Genomic DNA, 22,847 nt, shown 5'->3' on the forward strand with positions numbered 1-22,847 from the left:
TTGAGCAAGGAGGAAGATGCTGGGAGAACTGAACGCAGAACTGAGTGAGAATTTTCCCCTGCAATGATTTCTACTCATACTGATAGGGGTTGTTTTATTCAGTAACCTCCTGTAACCCCCTCTTTTTCTTTCTCTTGTCCATTTCCCAAAACCATTTCCATTTTATGCTGCTCTAGTGCGCTGTTTAAGCAGTCTCCAAAGGCAGAAGTTTTGTGACTTTCAGAATATATCTGTAATAGTTGAATGGCAATTGAGGTGCAAATGACCTGAGGTTTTTTCTTAAAGCTTTCAGAGAAAAAGATGTTTTCTGTCTAGTCCTAAAAAATTCCTTTGATAGAAAAGAGAGAGAGAAGTACCATGATTTATTAATGCTTCTGTCTGGTAAAACAATATACTCCTTAGCCAGTATTTAATCATATTGGGTTCAATTTCTTTGTTCTTTAGTTGTTTCCCAAAGAGAAAACAGACTTCTGTGGACAGTCTTTGCTCCAAGCTTAAACATGGCAATGAAAAGCAATTAGTCCAAATTAGCAAAAGTGTGTATAATAGTCACTAATTTTATAATTATTCACAAAAATAATTGCACTCTAAAGCCCCAAAAGTGTACATAATAGGCAGGAGGATTAGTATTTTTTTTTCCTCCCTCTCATGTCGCTGGTGCTGTGTAGGGTCAGGGGAGAGCTTCTGGAATGGACTTGGTTGAATCTTTTCCAGCAAATGTTCTGTTCTTTGAAGTCCCAGCTTTGGCAGCTGCAGCCAGCTTGACTGTCCAACATTGAGACCAGTAAAACCAGATTTTGCTGGTAGACCCAGTCTCTGTGGTGGCTTCCTTTTGAAGAACCAAATATGGACAGTTCATTTGCTTTTGGAGGCACCTCGTATGTGAGGAGATGGATATTTGTTCCTAACAGCTTAAACACAGAGGTGTCTTCTCTTGTCTGCTGGGTCTATTCCCAATTAATTCACTTGCAGCTTTTCTTAGCACATTTCTTATTTGCCTATTATGTGTAGTAGGTCTGCAAAGACAATGTAGGCAACTTTGTGAGTCTAAAATGAAAGTTCTCAGCTTGAGGTAGACAGATGATGAGCTGCTCAGCCCAGTGAGGGAAAAGTAAGAATAGAAAACCTTCTTGCCTGACAGCTGATCAAAAGTATAATATTAAAAAAGCAACCATGCCCATGGCTAGACTGATACAAAAGTCACCTTTATTAGTGGCATATAGACAAATATAGTAAAAATACTTTGTAAATATTATAGGAAGGAATTTCAGCCATAGTGGGGTTTTCTGTTATTATGATAGGTGGATCTGAATTCTAAAACTTCCCAGGCATTTGCTGTAAATCAGGACAAACTCTTCTCTTCACAATGTAGGAGTTTTGGTGGCAGAACTTCTCTGTGTGTGTCTGTGGCTTGTGGCTGAAGCGGGACTGACACCAGCTTTTTGGGAAAAGGAAAAAAGAAGATTTTCTTGCCTTGAAACAGTGAGATATCTCCAGTTTGAGCAGCTCTAGCACCACCGTGCTGCTGAGATTTGGCAGCAGAGTGACTTTCACTTTGCTTTGCTGCCAAACTCGGCCACTTAATGAACATTTCAAAGCTCTCCCCTTGCAGTGCTTGGCTGATGTTTGAGGGGAGCCCTGGAAACCCTGGGCTCTGCGGAGCCGCCTGGGGCTTCTCCCTGCTCTGGGGCTCTGCTGTGCCACAGCCCCCAGCCAGGATGGGTCTGGCCCTCGGGGAGATGGAGGGAGGAATTGCTGTGTGATTGCAGCTGGATTTCCAGGAGGAGCTGACCTCGGGAACGCCTGCATGGCTGGGGAGGATCTCTGGCTCACAGGGTGCTCTGCCCCTCCATGCATACATACATAGGGAACGGAGCACCAGACTTCTGTGTTTTGGGGAGGTGGTACAGAAAAGTTTGGATTCAGCATGTTTCCATCCAGAATCCTGATGTGGAGCTGGCACTTTTCCCTTCCAAAGGCCACAGACAGAGCTCCTCAGCCTCCTTCTTGGCTGCAAAGCAAAAGGCACCGTGCTGTCCTTCGCACAGGTCAGGTCCTACGTTTGCTTCTACTACTGGAGTCTCTTCAGCAACTCCAAGGGTCACAGCCCTCATGGAATTTGCGTCCAGCTGTTCAGTGGATTTTTTTGTAGTTTTATTTTGATACGTTTTTTTTTTGAAGTCAAGGACATCACACACATGTGTGCAAACTGTATTTTAAAACGTTTAGGATATACCAAAATTATCTTGCAACTTTAATTCTCTTCCCAGCTCTACTCCCATTTTCTGCGATGTGATACAGTCTTTAATTAGACCACTACAATTACAGACCTGCTTGGGAATGAATCAGGGTTGTGTGGTAAAAGACACCATTGTCCAAGGATCTCTACCCCATTTCTGGCAGGAGTGGAAAGATGAATGGTGAGTGAGGTGGGGGTTTGTGGAAAGAGGAAAAAATATTAAAGGCTGCTCAGATGTTCACTAGGGAATTAGCACTTCCAGTGCTTCTGCCAGAGTGATTCCAGGCAAGTTACTGAAACCAAACTCTTCATGGGTGGTCACTAATTTAAATGTTCCTCATATTCTGGGTATCTGACTTGAGACTCAGGGTACTGATGTGAAAACCTGGGCAGTTGTAGGAGAAGCTCAGGAGAGCTTCTGACTGAGTAGCAAACATCCCCATACACCCCCCAGCAAAAAAAATACTTTCCTAATGGTCCTTTGAGGGAGAACGCTGCCTTACTGGCTTGTTATTAGGAAGAAAACTTGGAGGCACAAATGTTGATCTTCTGCTGCACAGCAGTTTATGGCTGGATAAAAGGTTTCTGAAAATAGGTTTGATTTAAATAAAACAAACTCTCTCCACTTGAATTTTTCATGTGTGAAGGCTTTAGAGAGCCCATCTGTAGACGTCATTGCAGCGCATGCCATTGCGTGCCAAATGAGAAGTTTCAGGCTCTTTGAAATTAGGCATCTGTTATCTCTTGCCTGGGGTTTACTTAAGGAAAACAAGAATTCAAAACATGAATGCGAGCAATCTTTACAAAAATACCCATGTTTACAGTTTGACCTTTACTTTCTAGTGTTTAACCAAGGGCTAAGGATTTGGACTTATGCTTTGGCTTGTAAATGTTTATCATCTAATAGGGATGACACCAGAGTTCTTGCAAAAATAAGAGTTCCTTGGAATAATGTGACTGAAACAAATTCCACAGTAAGGGAAGAAAGGGAAATGACTGGGATTTTCTGGGCAGGTGTCCTTGCCCTGCCAGTAACCTCCTGTTCTGGGGGTGGCAGCACAGTTCCCCACTCCCTGGCCCCGTGCTGCTCCAGTCCCCAGGTAAAATCCAGAGCCCTGGGAGAGGCCCCAAAAGCCATCCTGCAAAGCTGGTGGGCAGTGCTGGGCAGGGGAAGAGCTGCAGTGGTGTGAGCCAAGGCACAAATTCATCCCACAGTATGAGCCTTGTGAAAGCTGTCTTGCAATAGTGGGGCTGTTCCTGGAGCTGTGCAGGAAAACCTGCTGGGTTTTGTCCTGGTTTTCTACAGAATTCTGTAGGAGGCTGTAACAGGTGGAATTTCTGATCAATGTTTTTAAGAAGCTGAAAGAAGGAAAGGGGATGGGGTAGTTATGGCATAGGAAGGGCCACAAGGAGCTATCGTGTAGCTCCAAGGAGTCGCTTTTTCTCCCTGACCACACAGTATCCTGCTTTTCCAGGTTCCTGAGCACCTGAAGTAGTTGCCATTCTCTGGAGGGGATGCTGGGCTGCCCCTTAGCTACAAGGTGGTACTTTTCACTGTGCCTTTTCCACAGGTGCAGGAAGTCAGTAGGAATTCAGTTCAGGAAAGGTGGCTCAAGGAGCCATTCCTGGCCATTTTTCTCTGCTGTTGTAAACATGCAGGGATGATGTTTGGATTCCTCTGCTGTCAGTGAGGACAACTCTGTCTCAGTCTTTCATGGGTTTCTTTTGTCAATTCTGTTTATTGATGAGATTATTGCTTGATTTCTTTCCCTTCTTGTACTTTTTTTTCACTTGGCTGAAGAACAAACTCCTCTTCGCTCTCTCTTTACATGTCCTATTCCTTTTCTTTTCCCCTAAATTTGGCAAGTGAATCAAATATGAAGCAGGTTGACAAGCTTCCTGCCAGTGTCTCCAGCATTAGATATGACTCATGAACCCAACCTTGAGGAGGTATAGAAGTCCAATAAAACCTATTCAAGATCTTGTTTTGGAAGGCGTGCAGGAATAGGGAGCAAGAGGTCCTTTACCATGTCATACCTTCCCTTCCTCTCCAGGAACAGGGCTACTAAGTTTTGTTTCCTGCCTGCCTTTGAAGATGTTTTTTAGTCTATTAAGCAGCGCAGATATTCTGATGTTGATGGTTTTGCAGGCCTGGTGGTAAGGAAGACAGTCCCACCTCTGCCCTGTCCTCGTCCCTGTGTAACCTTGCCCTGCAGGGTAGGAGCAACGTGTGTGAAACACAAGCTTTTGAATCCACAGGGCATCTTTTACCTGTAGAATACACAGAGATGCAGACACAATTTGTGGGGTTGCACATTTGTCCAATTTCCTGATAGAGGCAAAGTTACTCATTAGCTCATATGAACTTGAGAGAAGTAAAAAAAAAATTCCTCCAAGTTATCACATTAGACTCTCATCTCAGTTACAAGAGATGAGTGACTCCAGTGGTTTTGGGAAGGCAATTCCTAATGGCTAATGGGTCACTTAGAGCAAGATGTAGCCCACCTTGGTTTATTAGTATTTAATCCTGGTTCATTATCAGCAGATAATGGCAATGCTAATTTGGTGTGAGTGCTGGAGGTGACCTATGGATGTACCAGCTGGAATCATGTGGCCGCAGGAAAGGCAGAGATTCTCAGATTTAAGGCAGGTTTGCAGGCTGTTAGACTGGACATCCATGTTTATTTAAGTTATTTACTCTTGGTTAGCAAAGAACATATTTTTTCCCCTCGGTTTGAAACAATTTGTCTCCCAGATTGGGTGGCCAGAATTTGGATTCAGATTTTGCTGAGAGAACTGCTTGACATGATCCACCTTGCTCTGTGTCTGCTGTTTTGGGGTGCTTCAGCTCTCTTCCCTCTGCTTTCAACACTGTGGTTTCTAAATACTCTTCCTTTTAATGTGGCAGATAAATTCCTTTTTCTCTCTTATGAACTAAGAGATGGAGCAAAGGGAAAGTGCAGCCACTGGAACACAAGTGTTTCCATCAAAGTTATGTATCCTCTGTTAGAACAGCTTCCAAGTCCAATGAGAATTTATGTGGAACAGTTGAATTTAGTAGCTCAGTGTCTGAATAGTGCCATTATATTTTTTTCATGCAACTTTCCAGTACTTCTTTCCACTTTACCCACTTTTCCAGCCAGGCCATTGTGCAGTGTTATCTCTGAAACCACTGTCAGATAACACTGGACAATCAGTGGTACAGAACAGACATTGGGTGGTTAATTATCCACTCCTCTATCAGTATAGCTGTGACAAGGGAGCTTGTCCTAATGGGGTGACTGCTAGGAAGCTGGCTGCTTTCCTCAGTCTGCAAATGCTCGTTTGATGTTGCCAGCTGCATGTTTGGTTCAGATTTTGGTATGTGCATGCTGATTTCTCTGCTGCTCTCATGTCCTTTGTGTGTGTCTCTCAGGTATGTAGGGATTGCCTGGTGACCTGGATGGCAGCATCTCACCATGCAGTAGTAAAACAAAAAGAAATAAAAGAAAATCCTCCTTAACCCACTAAAACACCCTGAAACACACACACAACCCCCTATCTCCATTAGAACATTTGGGCTGATTGCCAGCAAACATTTCCTCTCAGCTTTCTAAGCTGTGTGCTGGGCAAAGCAAACATCCCCAGGGCAGAGTGCAGGCCCTGCCAGCCAAAGTCAGGGCTGTGTGACTGGTGCCAAGCTGTGGGTTTAAAATCCCACCTGTGACAGGAACAACACAGGATTCTACTGAAATGTGGTTTTTCTGGGCTTTTATCATACTGCATTGTATTGGCATCTCTGCAGTGAGAGAGGATCAGGTCTCTTAAAGGAGGGTCCTGCCCTGTGTTTTTTGTCCTTCTGTGACCTTTCCTTAGGTTTTGGGTGAAAGACAACCTCTGTGCTACCTATTTCAGAAGTGACTGGGGAACGAGCTTCATCAAACACACTTTTATCCCCAAGCTTTCAGTTTTCAACCTGAGCTTTATTAAACCAAATTATAAGCAACACAGACAAAATCATATTTAAACCCGAGGATCTGTTAAGTTTCAAAACTTTTTTAAGCCTAACATCACTTGGGTCGCCTGGCCCCTACATCCACCATGCCCCTCTTTTTTTTCCACATTTCTGGTTTGCCGTTGAGCTCTCCTCGTTTTGTGTCAGGGCTGTCAGAGTGTGAAGCCCCTGGCAGGTGAGTGCTGCTCTGCCGGGGTGCCAGACTGTGCCTGGCTGCAGCAGGGCGATGCTGTCAGGGTGCGGAGGCTGCGCTGTCTCTCAGCTCCCTTCCTGTTGCTGGGGATTGGAAAAGCTGCTTGCTCTGGGAGCAGATGGCCACCTCTCCACCCATCCTCTCAGGTATGGGGAGGCAGCCAAAACCCAGCTTAAAAGAGCAAAGCGTAACCTGTTCAAAGGAGAACAGAAAGGAGCATTTTTTCAAACAGCTTAAGGAAGCACTTGTTAAGGACTGCCAGGGACAGATTTCCATTCTACACAGGATATTCATTAGGAAAGTAAACACCCTCCAGCACCATTTGTAGGAACAAAGCAGCTTGCATTTTCTAACGAGGTGTTAATTTAATGAAGGAGGGGACTGGCAGAGGAGCAGGAGGCAGCTACGAGCGACAGGCATCTTTTCCTGGGAGGAGGGGGCGGCTGTGCCGTCCTGCTCCGCGGGGCGGTGGAGGAAAGAGAGAGCCGGGCTGTGCCCACACGGCCAGGGCTGGGCTCCCCTCATGGGCAGGGTCGGGCTGTGCCCACACGGCCAGGGCTGAGCTGTCCCCTCACGGCCAGGGCTGAGCTGTCCCCTCACGGCCAGGGCTGAGCTGTCCCCTCACGGCCAGGGCTGAGCTGTCCCCTCACGGTCAGGGCTGAGCTGTGCCCTCATGGGCAGGGCTGGGCTGTGCCCACACGGCCAGGGCCGGGCTCCCCTCATGGGCAGGGTCGAGCTGTCCCCACACGGCCAGGGCTGGGCTCCCCTCATGGGCAGGGTCGAGCTGTGCCCACACGGCCAGGGCCGGGCTCCCCTCACGGTCAGGGCTGAGCTGTCCCCTCACGGTCAGGGCTGAGCTGTCCCCTCACGGCCAGGACTGGGCTGTGCCCTCATGGGCAGGACCGGGCTCCCCTCATGGGCAGGGTCGAGCTGTGCCCACACGGCCAGGGCTGGGCTCCCCTCATAGGCAGGGCCGGGTTCCCCTCACAGCCAGCCTGGCTGGGCTCCCCTCATGGGCAGGGTCGAGCTGTCCCCTCACGGCCAGGGCAGGGCTGGGCTGTGCCCTCATGGGCAGGGCCAAACTGTGCCCTCATGGGCAGGGTCGAGCTGTGCCCACACGGCCAGGGCTGGGCTCCCCTCACAGGCAGGGCCGGGTTTCCCTCACAGCCAGCCTGGCCGGGCTCCCCTCACGGGCAGGACCGGCCCTGCGCTGGGAGCTGGGTGCGCCTGGAGCTCTCCAGAGCCACAAGTCTCAGCTGAGCAACACGGTCCCCTCAAGGCAATGGCTTCAAGGTAACCTTATGGGCACTTTTTTCTCGGGCACAAAGATTGATGGGATGTATCTGCAGGGGCAGCTTCCCCTTTGCTGCCCCCGGGGAGGAACCCAGAAACCAAATTGAGTGGTGGCCATGCTCCTGCTCTGGGCTCTGCTCCAGGGCCTGGAGCCTTGAGTCTTCCCAATGTGCTCTCAGGGTCCCTAATACTTGTTGTGACCCCAGGGCAGGGTAAAGTAGCAGGTCCTCAGGTGCCAAAAGAGCCAGATATTTTTTTCACAAGGAAAAAAATCCTGTGGAAAGGTTTCACATTTTCTCCCCTTAAAATGAAATGAAAAAATTCTAACTAATTTCCTGTCCGTGGGGAATTGCCTTTCTGAAGCTGATCCCACACATAGACACTCGTGAAATGTCACAGCTTCTTGCAAAAGAGAAGCATGGCAGATCAGCCACCTCTGCTCTGGTTAAGATATCCATGGATTTGTGACTCACTGGCCAGACAGAGCTGGTGCAGAGCTATGGTGTGTTCAGCCGTGGGTCACCCCGAGCGAAGCACAGCTCTGGGGTCACTCACACAAAGGGCTGGAGTGTCCCAGCTGGCTTTTCTGGAGAGGTGAGAAGCACCCGGAACCTTCACCCTGCTGCACTGGGGATGGAGGTAAGGTGTGTGCTCCCAGCATGAGCCAGGTGTCACCGAGGGAGGGCTGGCAGGTGGGGGCGAGTTTTTCTGCCTCTCGTGCCAGGACTTTAGCCTCAAGGTTATCCCTTATTTTCATACATGTGTGTAATTCCCACCAGGGAATTTCTACCAGAGCATCCAACCAGCAGAGTCACTCCCTGTGGGGACAGGGCCAAGGCAACCTGCCCTCCCAGCTCTGGGAGAATGGGAATGCCTGTGGAGCTTGGCTGGGAGGAGGTTTAGGAGTTGGAGGGAGAGCACACGACATGAGGCCCAATCTCATTTAAGGTCCTGTCCTGGTGTTTGAGCAGAGCACTCAGCACACGGGAGAGGAGACCAGAAATCAGGCCACAGGAGCAATTCTGGCTGTGAACCCATACAGTCATTGGGAACACTGGCACAAATGAGGTCATTTCTCATGTTTATATTTCTGCATGCATTGTACAATCCCCGTTCCTCCTCCTCGTGTCACTGAGATGTGAGGGGAATTTCCTGCACACGCACGGCATTGTTGTTGCAGGGTTTTGTGAGCACAAACCACTTCAAGCAGCAAGAGGAACAATGCTCCGTTCTGGCAGCAAAAACACAAAGTTGGGAAAACTCCCACTCCCTCAAATCATTTTCCTTCTGGCTGCTTGATGAATATTTTATTTGAAGATTAGGAGAAGTGGCCGCATTTAGCTGTGGCTGCCTCGCTCCGGCTCTCTCAGGATGCTGAGGTTGCTCCAGCTCTGTAAATCAGCCTGGCCGAGCTGGGGAGGGGCTTGGGGACAGCCCACATGGAGCCCTCCTTTCCCAATGCACTGCAGGTTTTCTGTCAGACCTAACAGCAAAAAGCACATTGGGAAGGGGAGTGTGGGCCTTGCAGTCTCTCAGCTTTAGGTGGGGTTCTCATGCCACAGTGGGACAAGTTGGAAATAAGTGTCTGCTTAGGCTTTGGGATGCTGGGAAATAGGAATATGGGCATTTCTTTGCCTACTGAATAAAAAGTCCTGGCTTACACTGGGAGTGAAGGGTGGTGGGACATGTTCAGTCACAGGGTCCTTGTCAGTGGTTTGGAGTGATGCAAAATAGCTCAATATTCCATCAGAGTCCAATTAAAAGCAGATGTGCAAATGAAGATCATCTCCTGCTCACCCCTTCATCCTCTGCCTCAGCTCTGACGTAGTGGCTTAGGGCAGCAGAGCTTTCCTGAATGGCTTTATTGGCCAACCTTCATTCTCACAAACCCCAGTCTAGAGGGGAGCTGTGGGAATGCAGGGCTGAGGCTTGGGGAGAGAGAGCCATCCCTGAGAGCAGCCCTGAGGCTGCTGCAATGGGCACAGCTCCCCTTGCCCTCCACTCCCTTGCAGCACATCCAGAACCCAACTTTGCTGATGGCCCACCTGGGCAGAGCAGCTGCCACCAGTGAGGGGACAGGCATGGGGCAGTGCCACAGTCCAGCAGCCAGACCTGAGAGAAATGGTGGTGCCCCAGACACTGCAGTAACACCTCTCTTCCAAAATTACACTAGGAAGAGGCTTCAGAGCGCAAAAAAACAACAGAGAGAGGAAAAAAAGCCTGAACAAAAAGCCAAGCCTCGTGTAAACCCCAGGGCTGGAGGAATAAAAGTGCCAGAAAACATTTATATTGGGCTCCTTGATATCAACACAGATGAAATGGATCCCCATACTTCCCTCCAAACCACAGGCTCTAAAGTGGATTCCAAATCCCATCCCCACTTTAATTTAAGGGCCTCCCAATTAGGCCGTTGGATGCCTTTCAAAGCTCTGTATAGATGGGGGATGATGCATCCAGCAGCAGAGCTTATCTGCTCCGGGGGCAGCCACGGCCCGAGCGCTGCCCGGGTTGCCCCGGGCTCTGCCAGGGAAATTCGGGCCCAAACGCGGTGTCCTTGAGGCCCAGGGAGGGCAGCCCCACCCCCTGCCTCAGGACAGGTTCCTGCTCTGGCCATTTGGTGTTAGAAATGCCTCAGTGCTGCTGCCGGGGCTGGGGGAGTGAGATCTTCTCTGGTGCACTGACTGAAGTGGGAAAATCTCAGGAGAGGGAAAAGAAAAATCCTCTTAGGTTGATTTGAAATGTTTTTGCTGTTCTTCTTCTTTCCTCAACCCCCAAACCAGCAATCAAAAAAAAAAAAAAAAAAAAAAAAAACAGAAACCCAAAAAATCTCATTACAGAACATGGCACAAATTCAAATAGTTTTGGTCATGCTGTATTTTTCACAGTTGATCTTAAGACGTGTTGTTGTTGCCCAGAACAAGGATCCTCCTGTATTTTCATAAGGAATAATACAGTCCTAGGTGGTGGAATATTTCAGTGGGAGAAGGAAGAACCAGAGTTGTTTCATTCCTGTGTGAACCCCGAATGTTTCCTCCCCTCTCCCCTCTGCCCCTGCTCCAGGGGCTGCTCCCTCTCCTGGAGCTTGTGGGTGAGGGTTGTCTCCAGGCCGGAGCTGTCCCATGAGGGGACACAGGGAGATGTCCCTGTGGAGGGCAGGGGAGGAGAGCTGTGGGCACAGCCATCTTCCTGCAAGTGCTGGACAGGGAGCAGGGCATGACCCCTTGTTCCAGGGTCCCACAGGATGGCTGGAAAAGGCCTCCCTTCCTTTAAGGTGGCAGGTGATGCTGGGTTGCTGCCGTGCTCCTGCATTTCTCCTGTTGCTCCCCAGTTCTGTCATTTCCCACCTGCGGTGTCCATCCTGTGCAGCTGCTGGATGTCAGATCTGAACAGACTCTGGGTCCTGTCCCAGTCTGCTTGGAGATCAGCAGCTGCCACTCAGACTACCTTGGATTTCCAAAGAAAGGAACCAAAGCAGGCAGAGACAGATCATTTTATTAAGCTGCATATTGATGGAAGTGTGATTGTTCTAACTTTAACTATCTGCCACCAGGCTGCTGGGCCCAAACTCAGTCTTACTGGGCCGGCTCATTGCACTGGCACTAAGTGGCTTCCATGAGTGGATTAATTTAATAATCAATGATTAAATGAGCAAAGGGTAGGGAAGTTATTTACTTGGGCTTTTCCACATCAGTTTAGGGCTGGACTTCCTGAGGAGCTGGAGCTGCAGGGAGTCCTGAGCCTTGGTCTGTCACTCAGCAGATTCCTCACTTTTTGGACCGGCCGATGGGTGCCAAATACAGGATTTGATTTTTTTTTCCATCTCTTTAAAGTCATTTTTCATGGTCAAATGCCCTATTTGGCATAGTTCAAATTAGGACAGTCTCTGTTTTTGGCAGAGGAGTGGAGCACTTGCAGGATGGCTAATTTGCTGCTGCCACTAATGCCAACTGCTTCAAACTACTGAGCCTTGAGTGAGGCATGTAGGACGCGACTAACTTTAAGCTTTTTTTTTCCTATGTACAAGAATGTCCCATTTTTATCAGTCTTCCCTTGAAACATGAGATTTCTTCTTTTAAAAAACCAACAGGCAGGGAAAAAATAATTGCAAAACCCAAAGGATAAATTTGTGTCTCTTTTAATGTAAAAACCACGACGTCACCATTAAACTGTCAAATTATCCTCTGTTTAATTTCTATATAAAATTTAAAACTTTCTGCAGACAGCCAATAATCCTGAAGGTGATAGGACTTGTTTCTGCTTCCATTGAAGTTGGTGGCAAACCTCCCATTTATTTTGGTGTGTAGGATCAAACCCCCAGCACATAAATAATCCGGCACTGAAGCTGCTCTATGATTCTCCTGTCCATGTCTCTCCCTTCCTTTCTGAAAACTTCTGAGGCTGGGCCCAACATTGATCTCATGCACAGGCTGGGAGCATCTTTATTTCTTTCTTTCTTTCCTTTTTTTTCCCCCCCCTTCTCTTCTTTGTGGGTTTTGATCTCTCCCTTTGAAATGGAAGCAGATTCCCTGCAGGGTGCTCTGTGATCATTTGCTGGGTGTAGTCGCATGCTTTCACTTCTTGCTGTAGGTGAAATGGCTCATGTGCAAGGATATTAACTCTCTGCTAGGCAGGAGCAATGTGCTGCATTCCTTCTGTTTTCTTGGATGCTTAACAGAGGAGGCAGCTTCCCCCCAGCCCCATAAAGCCCCGGTGTGTGCCTGGAGTCCTGCAGAGCTGTGGCAGTGCAAGAGGTGTGAGAGGAGATGTTTTAGGGAAAGCCAGGCCACGGACAGACCCATGTGTACAGGTAGCCTGGGATAGCTGAGCTAAATAGAAGATGTCACCTCGAAATTCATCCCCAATCTGATGCTTGTTGTCATTTATGATCTACTGCTGTAGGAGAAAATGTCATTTTCCCTTGGTTTCACTGGAATGAAGCACTTGGAGTGGGAAGTTGAGGAGGGAAATTACAGTGATGGGATAAGTGTTGGGAGGAAAAAAAAAAGTCTGTTTTAAAGGAGAGCTCTGGTTAGGCCCAGCCCAGAGAAGTATGTAAGAATGTGCTTGTGATTTGCTTCCAACTAAATTTTTAAGCCTACACTTAACTATAAGCATGAGTATCTCATTGCTGAAGTTAAGCATGTGCTGAAATACTCATCTGGAGGTAAGCCCTGGCTGGCAGGGCTGGAAGAAACAGAGATCACATAATCAACCTCCGCAGCAAGAGCCTAATCCTACCCAGTCAGCTATGCTGGGGGAGTTTCCAGGAAGGCACAGAGGTTGCAGGAGGTGGATCTGCATCTCTGATCTTACAAATTTCCTGGCAGGTGCAAAAGTGACTGCTCTGAACAATACCAGAGGTGTTTGCAGCATTGGCCTAAGGCTTTGTCTGCAGTAGCAGATGAGGTTAGCAGGCTATTTAAAACAAACAGCCCCACCTCCCTCCAAAAATTTCAGGAAGATTTCAGCCCCTGTGGTTGTGGTGTGATTTTAAGAAGGATTTAAACTCTGAAGCTGTTCCTGTAGCTCTAGAAAAAATCAGTCTTCCCTCTTTTGCTTCAATCAGTTTTGTAAACTCATATCCTGAAGTCACATCTGCATTACAGAGTCAGGCTGGGCATCTCTTCTTATACCCTTGTGTCTTGGATTTTCTTATTATTTAAAAAAAACCACCCAGGTGATGCTGAGCATTTCTTTAAATGATGTTTACTTATTAAGTGGGAATTTTAACAGGAAATTTTCCAAATAATTGCGCTTAAAGAATGTGTGTGTGTGTATGTGTAATGGGGTAAACTATGCTTTTTACTCCTGAAAAAATATATGTGCACACACACGCACAAAATAACAAGGAAGAAAGGGAAAGGAAAGGCATTTGCTTAGGGATATGGAATGCAAAACTGGTTTTATTTTGCACCCTTGGAGAATGTTACAACATCAATGAATGTGGTGCCATCCCTTACCCTCTGTGAAATACAGGATGGTGTTTATGGCAAGAAGAGAGGGGCAAAGAGAAAAGGAGAGAGCGCAGGTCCAGGGTGGGTGCGCTGCTGCAGGGGCTGAGGTGGCCACGCTCTGCTGGGGGCACAGGGAGGGCCTTTGGGCACTCCAGGCTCCATCCAAACTGGGCTGAAGGTCCTGTTTTCATTGCTTCTGGCAGAGGCACTGTTGATGAAGCCCCTGGATTTCTTCTATCTAGTGGAGACGTGAGGGAGGTGATTGAAGTGTTTCCAGGTGTTCCTGGCTCCAGAGAATGCTCAGGAGGGTTTCTGGTGTGCTGGTGGTTTGTGCTCTGCACTCGGGGTCTGTCCTGCAGCACCACAGCCCTGGGACAGCTGGGACAGCCTGGCCACCCCTGAGGGACAGCAGGATCACTCCCATCACCAGAGGCTTTGCTGCCTGGTGGCTTTAGGAACGCCCTCTGCAGTCACTGCTTCAGCCTCTGGTTTGGCTGGATTGCCCTGCAGAAAAGGTCTGGTTCCCAAATCCCAGCGACGTGTTTGGAGGCCAGGCTGGGTTTGTCCCAGGATGAACCAATCAGGTGGAATAACACGGATGATCATCATATGGCATGGACACACTGCTGAGGCACTGGTGGTGGGAGGCTCCTGGACAGGCTTCCAGCAAAGACCCTGCCCTTGGATTTTCACGGAGCTGATGATCCACAGAAAAAGGTAACAACATGCTGGAAACAATAGAAGTTATCTGCAAGTATGTTCAGGAAGGCCTGGGGCTTTCAGATGCAAATACAGAAGTATATTTAACATCTTGACTTCTATTCTTTTGTCATAATACAAAGTGGAAAGACAATGTTTAGTAAATGTTTACGTCTTACAAAGGGGAGTTTTGCAAATTGCATTGTAGCTCTTTGGGAGGAACCAGGAAAGAGGGCAGGATGTTAACAACATAAAAAAGAATGGCAATAAAACCCACCCCTAATATTAATTGTCTAAGAGGAAATGCATCTATCTCTCATCAGGACATTGCAGACTCTGCTTTGCATTGCTGGAAGCCTGAGAACACTAATAGTTTTTTGGCATGGAGAAGCAAGTTCTTGCATACTTGAAACATAACTCATTTACAGTTGTTTTGATGGATGCTTGAAGCAGCATGGAGAACCCCCAGGTCCCTTGGGCTCACGAGCAGCAGAGCTCAGATGTAGATCTGGCTCAGCTCCCTGCCATGGGAACTGGAGGGGACTGCTCTGATTAAACACCTCCATTCTGTTTTGGTCCTGAGGTTGGCTGCGTTATGCAATGAAAATCTCCCCCCAGTTTTCCCTGTGAATCGGTAACACACCTGAAAGGATTCTGGAAGGATTGTTTGCAGCAGCAGGATGGCACGGAGCCACCACAGCCGTTCTGCAGCCAGGTCCAAGGGCTCACGCTCCCTGAGGGTCTGCGCCCCGGGCGGGGCAGAGGCCGACCCAGAGCTGGCAGGTTAAATCAACAGGGATGCCTGAATGCTGCAAGGCAGGCTTGGGAGGGAGCAAGAGCCCAGGGAGCTGCAGCCTCATCTTCCTCCTCCTGGAAGGAGAGGCTGAGGGTCACCAAGCACTGGGGCCAGTGCAGCAATGCCACAGGACACAGGTGATGGGGGAAAGCAGGGGCTGACCTGTAAGAACGGGCCCCCAGACTCTGTGTGGGTATCTGTGCACTGGTCTGGGTATGGAGAGAGGTGGAACAGGTTTGTGGCTGCAGTGAAATCCTTCATCGCTGGCCAATGGCAGACAGGGTGTTAAACCTCAGCTGTTGATGTTGTTTACTCAGATGTGAGTCTTTGCCCTACGTTTCAGTTCCTCCCACACTGCTGTCCAAAGATGAGCTGGAAGATGAAGATTAGCACCATCACACAAACTCCTGTGAAAAGTGACTCGTGGCCAGCCCCCAGCCCATTTCTCATGGTGCCCAGAATGCAAAAGCCTGAAGCAGAGTGGTCCCCATGGGCAGTTTCTCCAAGTGCTGAAAACTGTTGTATTTACATTGAATTATATTCATTCCATTCTAAATCAAGTCCTGTGAAGCAGCAGTGAATGACATTTCATTTGTTGGCAGGAAACGGAGTGGGGTTATGAACTGTGACTGTCAAGGATTCCTGCATGTAACTCAGGTGTGGCTTTGTATGGGAAGGATGCAAAGATTTCTGCATGAAGACTGGAAATCCACTTGTGGAGGTACTGAGAAGCTGATGCCAAACACTTCAGGGCCGAATTTTTTCTTTCACACAGGCTACGTAAATGCCTGTGCACCTCCCTCCTTCCAGGTGAACCAGAGACCTGCTCTTCTGCTGCTGTTATTTTCACAGCATACTCACTCCTGTTCTACATGTACCATCCCTAGGAAACTGGGCAGAAGCACATTCCAGTAATTCAATAACACCTAATTTTTTTTAGCCCAGTTTTCCTGCATCTCTTTCTATTCCTTCCTTTCCTTTCCTTTCCCTCCCCTCCCTTCCCTTTCACCTCCGAGCATCCACTTGGCTCATGGCTGCCCGACTCTGCCGTTCCTGGGGCTGCACATCCCTCCTGACAGCCGGCAGGGGAACTGCGGGAGCCTCTTCCTGCTCCACCCTCGCAGGAGGTTTCGGAGCCCGGCGGGGAGCTGCCGACTCTGCTGGCTGACTTGTAAGGGCAGGAGAACTGCTCCAAATTCCACCTGGTAGTGAGGAGGGTGCAGGGTCTGCTTGACCAAGAGGCTTTGCAGTTCTGGAGGGAAGGAAACCTCAGAGCAGTCAGGGCTGTGCAGGGGGCTTGGGCTGAAAGCCTTGGACCCTGTCAGTAATTAACGTAATTAATAAAAGAAACAAAATCAAATTCTAATTGCCCAGGGTGAATATTGACTAAGATGCTCATAATCATATAAAACCTCCTCTAGGACTTTCTGTGAACACAAGTGAGCTCAGAGAGGTTTTCACAGTGAGGATCTCCCATAGCAATGCTGTGTCCTAACAAAGTGGGAATGATCTGCAGCACCTTTAGCTTTTTACACCCCGGAGATTTTGTTTTCTTAAGGATCCTTTTCACAGATACTGACCATGACTGCTCTTAGGCTTGCTCAAGAGGCTGTGATAATGCAGCAGCTGGGATAAATAAAAGAAACAGGACATTTAGGATATCTGACTTCCAACGTGATTAGTACTGGGAATTTTTTATTTATTTTTATCACATCAGGACAAAATTTGCACAATCTCCCAAACTGGCTTAAAGGCTTACAGTAGCATTTTTAAAAGTAATTGAATGTTTAGGCTTTGGCCTCCCTCTCATTTTCTGTGGGAGAATATCAAGTCAAATGTTCAGAAGCATCACAGTTCTGCAGCCAAACTCCTTGTGGGTACTTGGTAGGTTTCCCTTCCCTGTTTCTAATTTGGTTTATACCCGAAAGCCAACTGGTTTTTGCTTTTCGTTCTGTGGGTGGGAAAGCTTGTGAGAGGGTATTAACAGCTATGCATCCCAGGTGAGCAATTTCTTCTCTGAACTTTCCTAGATGCGTGGAGGAAATTCTTCTCCAAATCAACAGCATGTTTTCAGGCCTTTGTTGTTGTTGTTGTTGTTTTGTCAGGCAGATCTGCATCAGGAAACCTGAGCACCTGGAGAAGGTTCAAGTGCAGACTGAGCTCAGGTCTGAGCTTGGACTCGACAGATATTAATAACAACTACAAATCTTTCATCAGCAGAGCTCTCCCATGTTCGTAATGCCTGAAATATTGTTTATTGCTCAGGGTCTGCTCTTCTGGCTGTTCCTCTCTGTGGCACACGTACAGGCTCAGTGATTCCTGCCACTTCAGCAGCTTCACCTCTGCTTTGTCTCTGTTCCCAGCTGGGGCTGGTGCCCTGGATGCTGCAGCCACCAGCCTGGGTCGGCTCTGCCTGTCAGGTGTGGCCTCCAAAGCCCTCCCTTAGTGGGGGACATCAGCTGGGAGCTGCTCCTGCCCGCAGCAGGCACGGGAGGCACAAAATGAGATGGACACAGATAGGCTGCAGGGTCCTGGGGGAAGCCACACTCTGCTGAGGGCTGCTGACCTCCTCCAAGCCATCCCACTTTCCTGGCCATAGTAACTGCTGCTCACAGGCCCTTGCTGTGATCCCACCTCTTCCCACTGGATCCAGGAGGAGAGCTACACTTCAAAGCCCTTCTGTCTCCTTCTTTGCTGTGGACTGTGTTTTGGAAAAGGTTTTTGTTTCTCCTGCAGCTGTTAGAGGGGAGCCAGTCCCTGGGCTCTGAGCCTCCCTTGTCACTCCTTCACTTAGCAGGAGTGACAGCCACCTCCTCTGTCCTTTCCAGACACAGAGGACAGCTGAGTCTCTGTGTGACCTCAGAAGAAAGGCTGACTGTCAAAAATTGGGGTGGAAAGGCACTGAGGAATCTCCTGTGCCAAGGTTTACCCAGGCCTCATTTCCCTAAGCCAGCTGGTTTCTGTCACCCTGAGAAGCACCCCAGAGATGTCCCCTGAGAGTTTATTGGGCTTCACTGGCTACAGGTTTGGGGCAGTGTAGTAATTCCTGGAGCAATTCCCTAGCTGGAGGGAAATGTGTGCTCCAAACGTAGCAGGGACCACATAAAATAGATCATTGTTCTTTAATCAAATTGTACTTTGTGCTAATACCACAGTTTCTTCCTCCAAGAAAAGATTGGTGATCAAAACTTTAACTACATTTCCAAATTAAATTTGTTAAAATGCTCCCTCCAGTGTGTGTGGGAGAAGCCCACACCAACACTCATTTTAAAGTTCAATTCAGTGCTGAGGGTTTAGGTCTAATAATGAATTTAGCAAGGTACTAGTTAGGCTTTGATGCTAATTATTTTAAGTATCATAGGTTCTGATTCACAAGACAATAATCACAGGTCGTTATTACTAACATTATTAGGTTAAGTTTAAAATTAGCTTTTAGGCTTAGAGCCTCATGTACTAATGCACTCTGAAATGAAACACCTGTGTTATCCCTTAACAGACAATTGAGGGAAATTAGGCTCCTTAATTAAATGAGCTGCAACCATGTCTGTTGTTACACTGATGAAAAATGGTATGTGCACCTTTAGACAGAGATTTTCCATTGCTGAAATGGAACACTGGCTGGAATAAAATGATCCCAGGTTTTGCAGAAGGGCTGTGACTTTGCTTTGAGGTATTGGGGTCAGTGCCCCACATGCTCCCAGGAATAAGTTGAACCAAAAGTAATTTTGTTGGCTGGACTCCTCAGCATGTAGGCGCTTTGTGTCTTGAGGAAAACACACACACACAAATCCAGTTTTCTGACTCAGCTTTGATGGCAGGAGATGGTGCAGCAGATTCTTTTCTGAGACTTTCCTGTTGAGGTGCCTCTGCCACATCCAGCAGCAGCCTGGATGAAGCAGTTCCAGCAGGATTGGCTTTTACCTCTGACAGGGCTGTGGCAGCTGGGATGGATCCTCTCACCTCTGGTGCTCGGGCCCCCAGTCTCCTCTGCCAGCTCAGGGCAGGTGATGGCCCTGCTGGTGTCTCTCCAGCGCTCCCAAGACCTGGAGACAGCACAGAAAGGGGGCTCCAAGAGGCACTTCCCTCTGGCTTTCTTCTCCACTGGTGCCTTGCCATCTACAATCCCTCTCCAGGTGCACTGAAAGGTACTCGTTTTAATGATGTTTTAAATGGCAAGGTTATTTCCATATGGACTATTCCACTTCCTTTAGCTTAGGTTATCTGTGGTACAGAAACTTGTTTCATTGGGAAGGGCCCAATATTTGCATTTCAGTGGGACCCTCTAGGTATGAAATCCATTGAAAAGTATCTGCAGGCGTGTTTGTGTGGGATTTTGGTCCCTTTGCATCTCACAAGGAATTGACAGATATTTAATTCAGAGAGGGAAGGAAGTGGGATAATATGCTCATCTCCAAGTGTAAAGTTTCTTTACAAGGAACTATGGAAAGCATAGATAATTCAATTTCCCAAGAGCATAGCCTGAAATAGGGCACAGATTCCAGCCTCTAATCCTTCCCTGCAGCCATAGGATCATCTTCCTCCTCTTGATCCTACAGAAAACCCAGGAGCTGCTTGCTGTGCTGTGCAGGAAGGCAGGACAGGGCACTGCACCACGGGGATGGATTAGGATTATGAGGGGCAGCACCTGGAGTGCAGGGGGGGGCAGGGAAAAGCAAATGCAGCAGCCACCAAACCAGTCTGGCTGCCACAGCCCAGGGAACAGCTCCTCCCAGCCAGCACCAGCCCACGGGGAGTTCAGCACAGAGCAGCACAGGCCAGCAGGGCTCCAATTCACCTCTTGCCCTTCACGCTGGGGCTTGGGATTTCCTGCCTCTTCTTGCTGGGGCTGGGGGTTTTCTCTTTTTTCACACACATCAGGGCTCCTGCCGGACAAAACTGAGCCTGGTTCTGCAGCATGTGTTTTGGTACATGTCTATTACATCCATTTTTCTCCTCCACCTGTCCAAAATAGGGCAGGCATTGGCTTTCTTTTTTTGGAATGAGCCTAAGAAAAATACATGAAAACGGAATCTTCTCCTTCCAAAAACTGTGTCCAACTGAAAACTATCTGCATCACCAGTAGCACTCAAATTTACAAAACCAGTCTGGATTGTTCTGATAAACCTCTCAAAGAGAACCAGGACAAAAAAAGGGGGACTATTCAATTGAAATTGTTACAGAGAAATGCACAAGAACACCTAGAGAATATGGAACCTCAGGAGCTAAAGACTCCCTGTTGCATTTTGTGTCTTGAAATACTGGCAGATCCTGGCTTATTGAGTTCTGAAAAGAAAAACAATGAGTGGATGACTCAGTTGAGTCTCAAAGCACTTCAATGTGCTGAGCATGCCACCTCTTTTTGGTTTTCTTTTTCTGGAGACAGAGGAAGGGAGATGGATGAAGAGCTGGGGAACTTGGCACTGGGGAATGGCTCTTGGACTCTCATTCCACTGCTTTTTTTTTTGCTGCTGGGTGATCAGTTGGTTGCCAGTGGTGTATCTGGCTACAAACAGAATTCACTGCATCACCCAGGAATTGTGGGTGGTGGGGAGTTCTGCCCATGGGGCTGTGGATTAAGTGTGTTGGTGCTGGAGGATAGGGTGTTCCTGTGAAGAGAGAGCCCTCGACTTAGGAATGTGCTCCTCACAAAGGTATGCCAAAGCCCTGGGGCTCCCTGCATGCAGGGTGTGATGTAAGATACCGCTCTTTGTTGAGAGCTTTTCTCCTGACATCCTTGCAAGCCAGGCAGATGTGTGGATATCTCCCAGCAGTTACTCCTGGAAGGAAACATTACTGGATATCCTAAGGGGTAAACAGTGCTCAGAGCTGAGTTCAGAAGTGTTGTTTCTGTTCTCTCCAGCTCTGAATGCACTGCTAAACTATTTTTAGGGCGAAGCACTCATGTCTTACAAGCAGTGGCCAGTTTCCAGTATGGATCCCAGACCTGCAGAGGTGTCCTCTCTGAAATCCAGAGGCATGAGGAATCTGCCAAGACTTAGAGTTTCACTCCAGACCCAAAGCTCAGGTCACATTCCCTGAGGGAGCTGCCAAAGGGAGATGGGAATGGATGCTTGGAGAGCACAAGGCAAGCAGCAGGGCTGATGCTGGGCTCCATGCACTGCCCTGCTGCAAAGGCCAGCTCCTGGCCCCTCAGCTCCTTGTAGCCAGAAGCAATGGAAGCAGATCAAGGTGATGGCCTCTCCTGAGGATGGCAAGCAGCTGTGACCTGCCAGGACAAGGTGAGCACACCCTGCACCTCCCTGTGCTCACCTTGCCTTTCCTGGTGTCCCTCGCCCTGCTCTGCACACGAATCCTCTGTTACTTGGCAATCAGGCATGGAGGTGCTTTCTTCTGTACCTTCTTTGGGCTGTTTGTGATGAAGGAGATACCAAAGCCACCTGCCAAAGTGGTGCACAACTCCATGATTCCCTGCTCTCCCTCCTTTGGCTCATTTGCCTTGCAGGACAACTGCTGCTTATCCATCTGTGAATTGTATTTTCCATCCTGCAATTTTCATTCAAGCTTAGGATGAAAGCAGCTGCTGTTGTGTACATAATAATAAGGATCTTCAAATATTTATTCCTACGCTTTTTAAGAATCTTTCTCATCATTTAGGCTGAAATTTTTACCCTGAAATAGACTCGTTTCTGACAGGTTGTTTGAAGGGATAAGGTCTTTAGTCCTAGATGGAATTGAGGGAGGGGAAGAGAAAGGATACAAGACAGACAGAAGCAGATGGATTCTCCCTTTCTTATCCCTGTATTTCTGTGTACCAGCCTAGTTTCTGACATTCCTGCTAATGTGGGAATCCAGGGTCCAAGCAATGACCGTGCATGGCTGAGATCAGTCACTTGTCCTTGGGTTTCCACCTCTTTTAGGCCAATGCCCTGTTTTGAGGGAAGAGGAGCTCCTTGCAGCCTCCAAAATTCACAGCACAACTCATGTTGAATGCTCAGAAATCCTCCTAGCTGGAGTTTCCTAGCTAATGCTATTTATATCAACTTTTCCCTTCTGCTTTAACTGAGACAGGATCAAAGCACTGGGAGCAGAGAGCTGTCATTACACAGGCTAGGAATTCTGTATTCCCACCTCGGATTTCAATCAATTTGGGGATTGTGTGGAATTCCTCTGAGGCCAAGTGAGTTTGGATGTCAAATCCAGAAAACAATTTCCCTGTTTCGTGTGATGTGGGTGTGTCACAATCCCTTTGGCCTTGCCCCTCTGTTACCTGTGCTCCACCTCAGCTGCACTTCCACTGGACTTGAGCTCAGCCTCAGTTCCAGTAACGAACACAAAGTCCAGCCAATGCTTCTGCCTTTCAGGTTCCACCAAGAGCACTTCCAGTAGCTCTGCTAGCAAATACTAAAACCTACTTACTGCCAAAAAAGCACTGAGGATCTGTGCTTCAAGGGTACCTTTGATGTGATGATCTCAAAGCAAATCAATTCAGGGTTATCCCACGCTATGGATGGAAACTGAATGCATGCAGAAATAAATCCTAACTTCACTGTGCCCTAATGGATGGTGCCCTGTCCTGAGGGCCCAGAGCCTGGCAGTGATGGAGGTGTGAGAGATCCAAACTAAAAGTGGTGTTATGGCATCTTCAGCAAACCATCTTTGTTGCTCTGGTGAGCCCAAGTCAAACACCTCACTTTAGAGTTCCCATATAGAAAAGAGAC

This window comes from Agelaius phoeniceus, chromosome 3 (assembly GCF_051311805.1).
Source record: "Agelaius phoeniceus isolate bAgePho1 chromosome 3, bAgePho1.hap1, whole genome shotgun sequence".
Taxonomy (NCBI): domain Eukaryota; kingdom Metazoa; phylum Chordata; class Aves; order Passeriformes; family Icteridae; genus Agelaius; species Agelaius phoeniceus.